The following is an 8,621-nucleotide window of genomic DNA, read 5'->3' on the forward strand; positions in this document are numbered from 1 at the left end:
GTCTGAATAGTGAAGCCAGACACAGTTAACATTGTAAACATAAGTTTAAGGTCTCAATCTGTAGTTTAACATCTTCTTCAATCCAGCATGGTGTTTATGTAGTACTTTTTGGTCCAGTTAGAGTCAAACAGACCAGAAAGCAGGGGATGCTTTAGGACGGGGCTACCTTGTGATTGACAGGTTGTTAGCACATTATTATGAATTCCACTGCTTTTCCTGGAAAGACTCTGTGAGACATTCAAGCTCTCGGATGGGGGAGGTTAGAGGAGGTTTAAGCTAAAGTATTAGCAACATTTTCCTCTCTGTCTCTGAAACACGTCGCTGATATTGTAGCTCACTAAGCCTAAAATCACAATCATCATCTCATTTGTATGCAACATCAGTCGTGGCCTCCAACAACACAGCAAGATGAGATTTTTGCTGTGGAGGGTAAACAACGTTAGTTCTGTCAGCACCGTTACTGTTGGTTGGACTGTTCACGCCGTTAGCTGCTAGTCGCCGGCTCAGCCGTCACGATGCTGAGAGCTGTGTGAAGGAAATAGATACACTCTGAGTTCTCTATTAAGCACCTTTAAGTTCTCATGCTCAAAAATAACAACACGTTTTAACCTGAAGCCATTTCACTTTTTTTATTCCTTATTGTAGTAGTAGTAGGACTACTATTCCCAGGATGTTTAGCTCCCACAATGCAATGTGTGTAATGGGCTACGGGGTACACAGTAAACAGAGATACGACTCGAAGCAACACACCGGTGTCCCGTGTTATCATTATTATACATGGTGTCAGAAGTGGTGAACTGTAAGTCTCCGCGGTAGTTTCAGTAAGTGTTAGCTGGCGAATACAAACGTTTCGTGCAGTTTAAACCGGAACTGACCGCTACGAAGACGACGGCAGAGCCCCGAGCGGAGCGGAGCGCTAGCTCGTTAGCACCAGCACACCGAGGAGCGAGTCGAGAGAGACGGCGCACCGAGGTCCCGGACTCCGAAAGTGAAAGGACGAGGGAATCAACGCAGATGGCGACAGCTGTACAAATAACACCCCCAGACCCGTTCGACTTTTCAAGCCCAGCAGAATGGCCGCGGTGGATCCGCAGGTTCGAGAGGTTTCGCATAGCAACGGCTCTCGATGAAAAGGAGGACGAATACCAGGTGAATTCACTCCTGTATGCAATGACTGCGGTCAAGCCAGCCGACACTTAAATCTCCGTTGTCAAGCCAGCCGACACTAAAATGGAAGTGCCCCCATATACTCACATTGACGGTAGACGCATGCAGATTGCCCAGATCGGGAGCGAGCGGCGAACTTTACAAAGTTAGCGGAAGGAACCAACCGCGACAACTTCCGGTTTCAAAATAAAAGCTAAACAAATCGTATATTAAAAGAAGCAAATAACAACTTCCGGTTTCAAAATGAAGCCAAACAAACTGTATAAGAAGCAAATATATTTTTATATATGAATTTGAGTTTTTATTCACATTAACTACAAACATATTGTCTATGTCTCTTCACAGGAAATTGGCACTTCATTGTGAGGAAATTCTTCATTATGTGTGTTGCTGAAAAGATAATTTAACATTTTTCTCAGAAAATGCCTGATAGATTTGTGTTCAGGACATCTCTGACTACATACATACTGGAAATCAAGCATTCTTACTGTACCAATGTGGAGAAATTCAAGTATAAAAGTCCCATATTTATACCTGGAGAATTGCATATTTGCCCATATTTGAGCTTCTGTAAAAACAATTTTCTCAATAATTCCTGGCTATGGGTGGTATATTTGACTTCTACACATAATTGCCTACAAGTATGTTTAATATGAAGCATTTTTACTGAACAAATGTGGAGAAATTCAAGTATAAATGTCCCATATTTATACCTGGAGATTGCATTTTTGCCCATATTTGAGCTACTGTAAAAACACTTTGCTCAATAATTCCTGGCTATGGGTGGTATATTTGACTTCTACACATAGAGGACTACAACTATACTTTAAATCAAGCATTTTTACTGTAGCAATGTGGAGAAATTCAACAACAAAGTCCCATATTTATACCTGGAGATTGCATCTTTGCCCATATTTGAGCTACTGTAAAACGATTTTGCTCAATAATTCCTGGCTATGGGTGGTAAATTTGACTTCTACACATAATTGACTACAAGTATGTTTAATATTAAGCATTTCTACTGTACCAATGTGGAGAAATTCAACAACAAAGTCCCATATTTATACCTGGAGATTGCATTTTTGCCCATATTTGAGCTACTGTAAAAACACTTTGCTCAATAATTCCTGGCTATGGGTGGTATATTTGACTTCTACACATAGAGGACTACAACTATACTTTAAATCAAGCATTTTTACTGTAGCAATGTGGAGAAATTCAAGTATAAAAGTCCCTTAGTTATACCTGGAGAATTGCATATTTGCCCATATTTGAGCTTCTGTAAAAACAATTTTCTCAATAATTCCTGGCTATGGGTGGTATATTTGACTTCTACACATAATTGACTACAAGTATGTTTAATATGAAGCATTTTTACTGAACAAATGTGGAGAAATTCAAGTATAAATGTCCCATATTTATACCTGGAGATTGCATATTTGCCCATATTTGAGCTTCTGTAAAAACAATTTTCTCAATAATTCCTGGCTATGGGTGGTATATTTGACTTCTACACATAGAGGACTACAACTATACTTTAAATCAAGCATTTTTACTGTAGCAATGTGGAGAAATTCAAATATAAAAGTCCCATATTTATACCTGGAGAATTGCATATTTGCCCATATTTGAGCTTCTGTAAAAACAATTTTCTCAATAATTCCTGGCTATGGGTGGTATATTTGACTTCTACACATAGAGGACTACAACTATACTTTAAATCAAGCATTTTTACTGTAGCAATGTGGAGAAATTCAAATATAAATGTCCCATATTTATACCTGAGATTGCATCTTTGCCCATATTTGAGCTACTGTAAAAAGACTTTGCTCAATAATTCCTGGCTATGGGTGGTAAATTTGACTTCTACACATAATTGACTACAAGTATGTTTAATATGAAGCATTTTTACTGTACCAATGTGGAGAAATTCAAGTGTAAATGTCCCATATTTATACCTGAGATAGCATCTTTGACCATATTTGAGCTACTGTAAAAAGATTTTGCTCAATAATTCCTGGCTATGGGTGGTATATTTGACTTCTACACATAGAGGACTACAACTATACTTTAAATCAAGCATTTTTACTGTAGCAATGTGGAGAAATTCAACAACAAAGTCCCATATTTATACCTGGAGATTGCATCTTTGCCCATATTTGAGCTACTGTAAAAACACTTTGCTCAATAATTCCTGGCTATGGGTGGTAAATTGACTTCTACACATAATTGACTACAAGTATGTTTAATATTAAGCATTTCTACTGTACCAATGTGGAGAAATTCAAGTATAAAATTCCCATATTTATACATGCAGATTGCATATTTGACCACATTTGAGCTACTGTAAAAACATTTTGCTCAATAATTCCTGGCTATGGGTGGTATATTTGACTTCTACACATAATTGACTACAAGTATGTTTAATATTAAGCATTTCTACTGTACCAATGTGGAGAAATTCAACAAAGGCCCATATTTATACCTGGAGATTGCATTTTTGCCCATATTTGAGCTACTGTAAAAACATTTTGCTCAATAATTCCTGGCTATGGGTGGTATATTTGACTTCTACACATAGAGGACTACAACTATACTTTAAATCAAGCATTTTTACTGTAGCAATGTGGAGAAATTCAAGTATAAAAGTCCCTTATTTATACCTGGAGAATTGCATATTTGCCCATATTTGAGCTTCTGTAAAAACAATTTTCTCAATAATTCCTGGCTATGGGTGGTATATTTGACTTCTACACATAGAGGACTACAACTATACTTTAAATCAAGCATTTTTACTGTAGCAATGTGGAGAAATTCAACAACAAAGTCCCATATTTATACCTGGAGATTGCATCTTTGCCCATATTTGAGCTACTGTAAAACGATTTTGCTCAATAATTCCTGGCTATGGGTGGTAAATTTGACTTCTACACATAATTGACTACAAGTATGTTTAATATGAAGCATTTTTACTGTACCAATGTGGAGAAATTCAAGTGTAAATGTCCCATATTTATACCTGAGATAGCATCTTTGACCATATTTGAGCTACTGTAAAAAGATTTTGCTCAATAATTCCTGGCTATGGGTGGTATATTTGACTTCTACACATAGAGGACTACAACTATACTTTAAATCAAGCATTTTTACTGTAGCAATGTGGAGAAATTCAAGTATAAAAGTCCCTTATTTATACCTGGAGAATTGCATATTTGCCCATATTTGAGCTACTGTAAAAACACTTTGCTCAATAATTCCTGGCTATGGGTGGTAAATTGACTTCTACACATAATTGACTACAAGTATGTTTAATATTAAGCATTTCTACTGTACCAATGTGGAGAAATTCAAGTATAAAATTCCCATATTTATACATGCAGATTGCATATTTGACCACATTTGAGCTACTGTAAAAACATTTTGCTCAATAATTCCTGGCTATGGGTGGTATATTTGACTTCTACACATAGAGGACTACAACTATACTTTAAATCAAGCATTTTTACTGTAGCAATGTGGAGAAATTCAACAACAAAGTCCCATATTTATACCTGGAGATTGCATCTTTGCCCATATTTGAGCTACTGTAAAACGATTTTGCTCAATAATTCCTGGCTATGGGTGGTAAATTTGACTTCTACACATAATTGACTACAAGTATGTTTAATATGAAGCATTTTTACTGTACCAATGTGGAGAAATTCAAGTGTAAATGTCCCATATTTATACCTGAGATAGCATCTTTGACCATATTTGAGCTACTGTAAAAAGATTTTGCTCAATAATTCCTGGCTATGGGTGGTATATTTGACTTCTACACATAGAGGACTACAACTATACTTTAAATCAAGCATTTTTACTGTAGCAATGTGGAGAAATTCAAGTATAAAAGTCCCTTATTTATACCTGGAGAATTGCATATTTGCCCATATTTGAGCTTCTGTAAAAACAATTTTCTCAATAATTCCTGGCTATGGGTGGTATATTTGACTTCTACACATAGAGGACTACAACTATACTTTAAATCAAGCATTTTTACTGTAGCAATGTGGAGAAATTCAACAACAAAGTCCCATATTTATACCTGGAGAATTGCATATTTGCCCATATTTGAGCTTCTGTAAAAACAATTTTCTCAATAATTCCTGGCTATGGGTGGTATATTTGACTTCTACACATAATTGACTACAAGTATGTTTAATATTAAGCATTTTTACTGTACCAATGTGGAGAAATTCAAGTGTAAATGTCCCATATTTATACCTGAGATAGCATCTTTGCCCATATTTGAGCTACTGTAAAAACAGTTTGCTCAATAATTCCTGGCTATGGGTGGTATATTTGACTTCTACACATAGAGGACTACAACTATACTTTAAATCAAGCATTTTTACTGTAGCAATGTGGAGAAATTCAAGTATAAAAGTCCCTTATTTATACCTGGAGAATTGCATATTTGCCCATATTTGAGCTACTGTAAAAACAATTTTCTCAATAATTCCTGGCTATGGGTGGTATATTTGACTTCTACACATAATTGACTACAAGTATGTTTAATATTAAGCATTTCTACTGTACCAATGTGGAGAAATTCAACAACAAAGGCCCATATTTATACCTGGAGATTGCATCTTTGCCCATATTTGAGCTACTGTAAAAAGACTTTGCTCAATAATTCCTGGCTATGGGTGGTAAATTTGACTTCTACACATAATTGACTACAAGTATGTTTAATATGAAGCATTTTTACCGAACCAATGTGGAGAAATTCAAGTATAAAATTCCCATATTTATACATGCAGATTGCATATTTGACCACATTTGAGCTACTGTAAAAAGATTTTGCTCAATAATTCCAGAATGATACTGATTGATTTGAGTTGAGGACATCTCTGACTACATACATACCAAAAATCAAGCATTTTTACTGTACCAATTAAGAGAAATTACAAAGTAAAAGTCCTACATTTAACGAATAATAGGTAGAGGTATGAATATTTGAGGTGCTATAAAAAATACTTTTCTCAATAATTCCAGAATGACACTGATTGATTTGAGTTGAGGACATCTCTGACTACACACATACTGAAAATCAAGCATTCTTACTGTACCAATTAAGAGAAATTACAAATTAAATGTCCTACATTCACATTGATGAATAGTTTGTATACATTCCAATAATTCCAGAATAAAACTGAATGTGTCAAATTTAATTATCACAAACTGTTCACATAAAATCTTGTTGAAATTCCTTAAAACACGTTTAATTCACAGAATTTCTCAACAAGAATTTGACACAAAAGGTGCAGGGGGCTGTCAGAAGCATTATTATATAGTGAACAAATGAACAAACAAATAAATAAAAACAATAGTTCCCTGCAGTGTTATAAAGTAAAAAATAAGGCCACCACTCCATGTGCATACACAGAAAAAAATCATAGGGGGAAAAAATAGGTTGTACACACTGTTTATTGATTCATTACAGACACAGACAGCAATTCCACTCTGTAGTACTCATATCTGTAACTTGCGCTGGGTCCATCTGCAGGCACTGGACGTGAAACCAACGGGAACAGCTGTCACACTGAATCTGAAAAAGACCAAATTAGAAGTTTCACCACAAAAGCCAGTTTTATACAGTTTTTAGAGTGTTAATACACTTTTAAAACGTTCGATTGCTGTTTTCATAAAGTATCAACTCCTAATATAAACTGCATGTTCTGTAATAATTTAATTGTAAGAAAAGCTCATAATGTAATAATCAGCATACAATTGAAGAAAACAAAGAGAGCATAACATACAAACTGTTGTGCATTATTGAATAAGAATTTTGTCACAAGATGATTCATCAACTTGGGACTGATTGATGAAAATGTACTCAAGACCAAACTGTAACGGTTGTAATTGATATTAACCTGCCAAGGCACTAAGGGCATATGCCAAATGAAGAAGGTACTGAGTGGCATGCTGCTGATAATATCAAGGAGCTACTTTCTGTTGCACGTTATTTCCCATCTCTCTGCCCTCGTTTCATGTTTTCCTTATTGTCTCTCAAAAACAATTTACGAATGCACAAACAAACAATGACAAGAATAAAATTATAACTTACTCAGTTAGTGAAGGCAGGCCCTGGACCCGGTGGTTTTTTTGTTGAACACATGGCACAGTTGTTATCCATGTCAAACACTAACATAAAAATATATATTTTAGATCTTGATTACTACAGTACAATATCACAATATAACTATGAAAAGTTCTTACTCACCTGAGGCTTCAAGTATTTGCAGCGCCAAGCGTTTACGCTGATGTGCCATCTCTTTTTTTGTTGTACCAAATGTCATGTTTGGTATTTTGGGAAAGGCCTCCATCATTGCATTTGCCATCTAAATAATGACATGTGATGTAGTATGGAAAACTATCAAAGTTCAAATTGAAAAAGCTGCAAAATATACTTAAACCCAAAATGCTGAATTGATGCAGATAATTTGAAAAGGTTATTTCAAGAAATAATAATCTTACCATGATTACGAGTACCCCACAGCTATTCCCATCTTGCTGCACTGGGTGTTGCATTACACCTCCTTTCCATTTTTGATCCCAATCAGTCTTGCTGTGGCAGATCCTCCTCATTTTGAAGTACTCACTATTTGAAAGAAATTTATGAAAATATCAATGCTCTACAAGCACATACATACACATATAATGCGTATATGAGAAAAAATAACATTAAGTGTCTTAATAAGTTGTTGACAGAAGACCCTATGATTCTGCAAGCCTCTAACTACTGGACAGTACAACACCATTCTGTCAAAGCATGTCCTGAAATATTGGTCCCAACCAGAAGTGCATGACAGATTTATCTAAAATAATATCCATGGTTTTGAGGGTAGAGTTCGGAATGTGAAGGCCACAGCCATGTCCTTATGTTTTCTCTTGACTTCAATAATTTTTTCCTATTCAGGTGTTGTAGTCTCTTTTTCAGATGAGTCTTCGTTTGGGTATTTCTGGATTGGAGATCACCGAGTTACTTAGTTAGAAATCCTTGCTAGGTCGACTGTATGTTTTTTGCAATGAGAATTAAACTCCTTAAATGCTTCTTTGGCGTCCTGAATCTCACTGCATTTTTAAAACTCAGGGACATGCTGAATTGGAACTTAAGGTCCTGTCCAGGGTGTACCCCAGGTGTACCCCGCCTCCCCCCCGCCCCCCCCCCCCCCCCCCCCGTGACCCTGAATACAGGATATCAAATCAGACTTTATTTATATGGCACTTTTCATACATATAGTAGCACAAAGTGCCTCACAAAAAATAAAAGCAAACAAAACAAAAACAAAACAAGATGTGAGCAACAAAGAACACCACGAAACCAAAACCTCCCACCCCCACAAATATATAGACAGAGATACACAGAGACATACATACCCACACACATAAACATACACACACAAATACAC

General features: G+C 36.0%; 1 long non-coding RNA gene across 1 annotated transcript; it reads right to left on the reverse strand.

The window, feature by feature from the left end:
- Positions 1 to 6,697: 6,697 nt before the first annotated feature.
- Positions 6,698 to 7,784, reverse strand: LOC311025263. Its single transcript, XR_014598367.1, has 4 exons — positions 7,687 to 7,784; positions 7,433 to 7,550; positions 7,277 to 7,353; positions 6,698 to 6,757 (listed from the first exon to the last, which is right to left on the reverse strand). It is a non-coding gene; the product is annotated as an uncharacterized lncRNA (long non-coding RNA).
- Between the last annotated feature and the right edge of the window lie 837 nt (positions 7,785 to 8,621).

This window comes from Eutrigla gurnardus (genome assembly GCF_963514095.1).
Source record: "Eutrigla gurnardus genome assembly, chromosome: 2".
Lineage (NCBI taxonomy): Eukaryota > Metazoa > Chordata > Actinopteri > Perciformes > Triglidae > Eutrigla > Eutrigla gurnardus.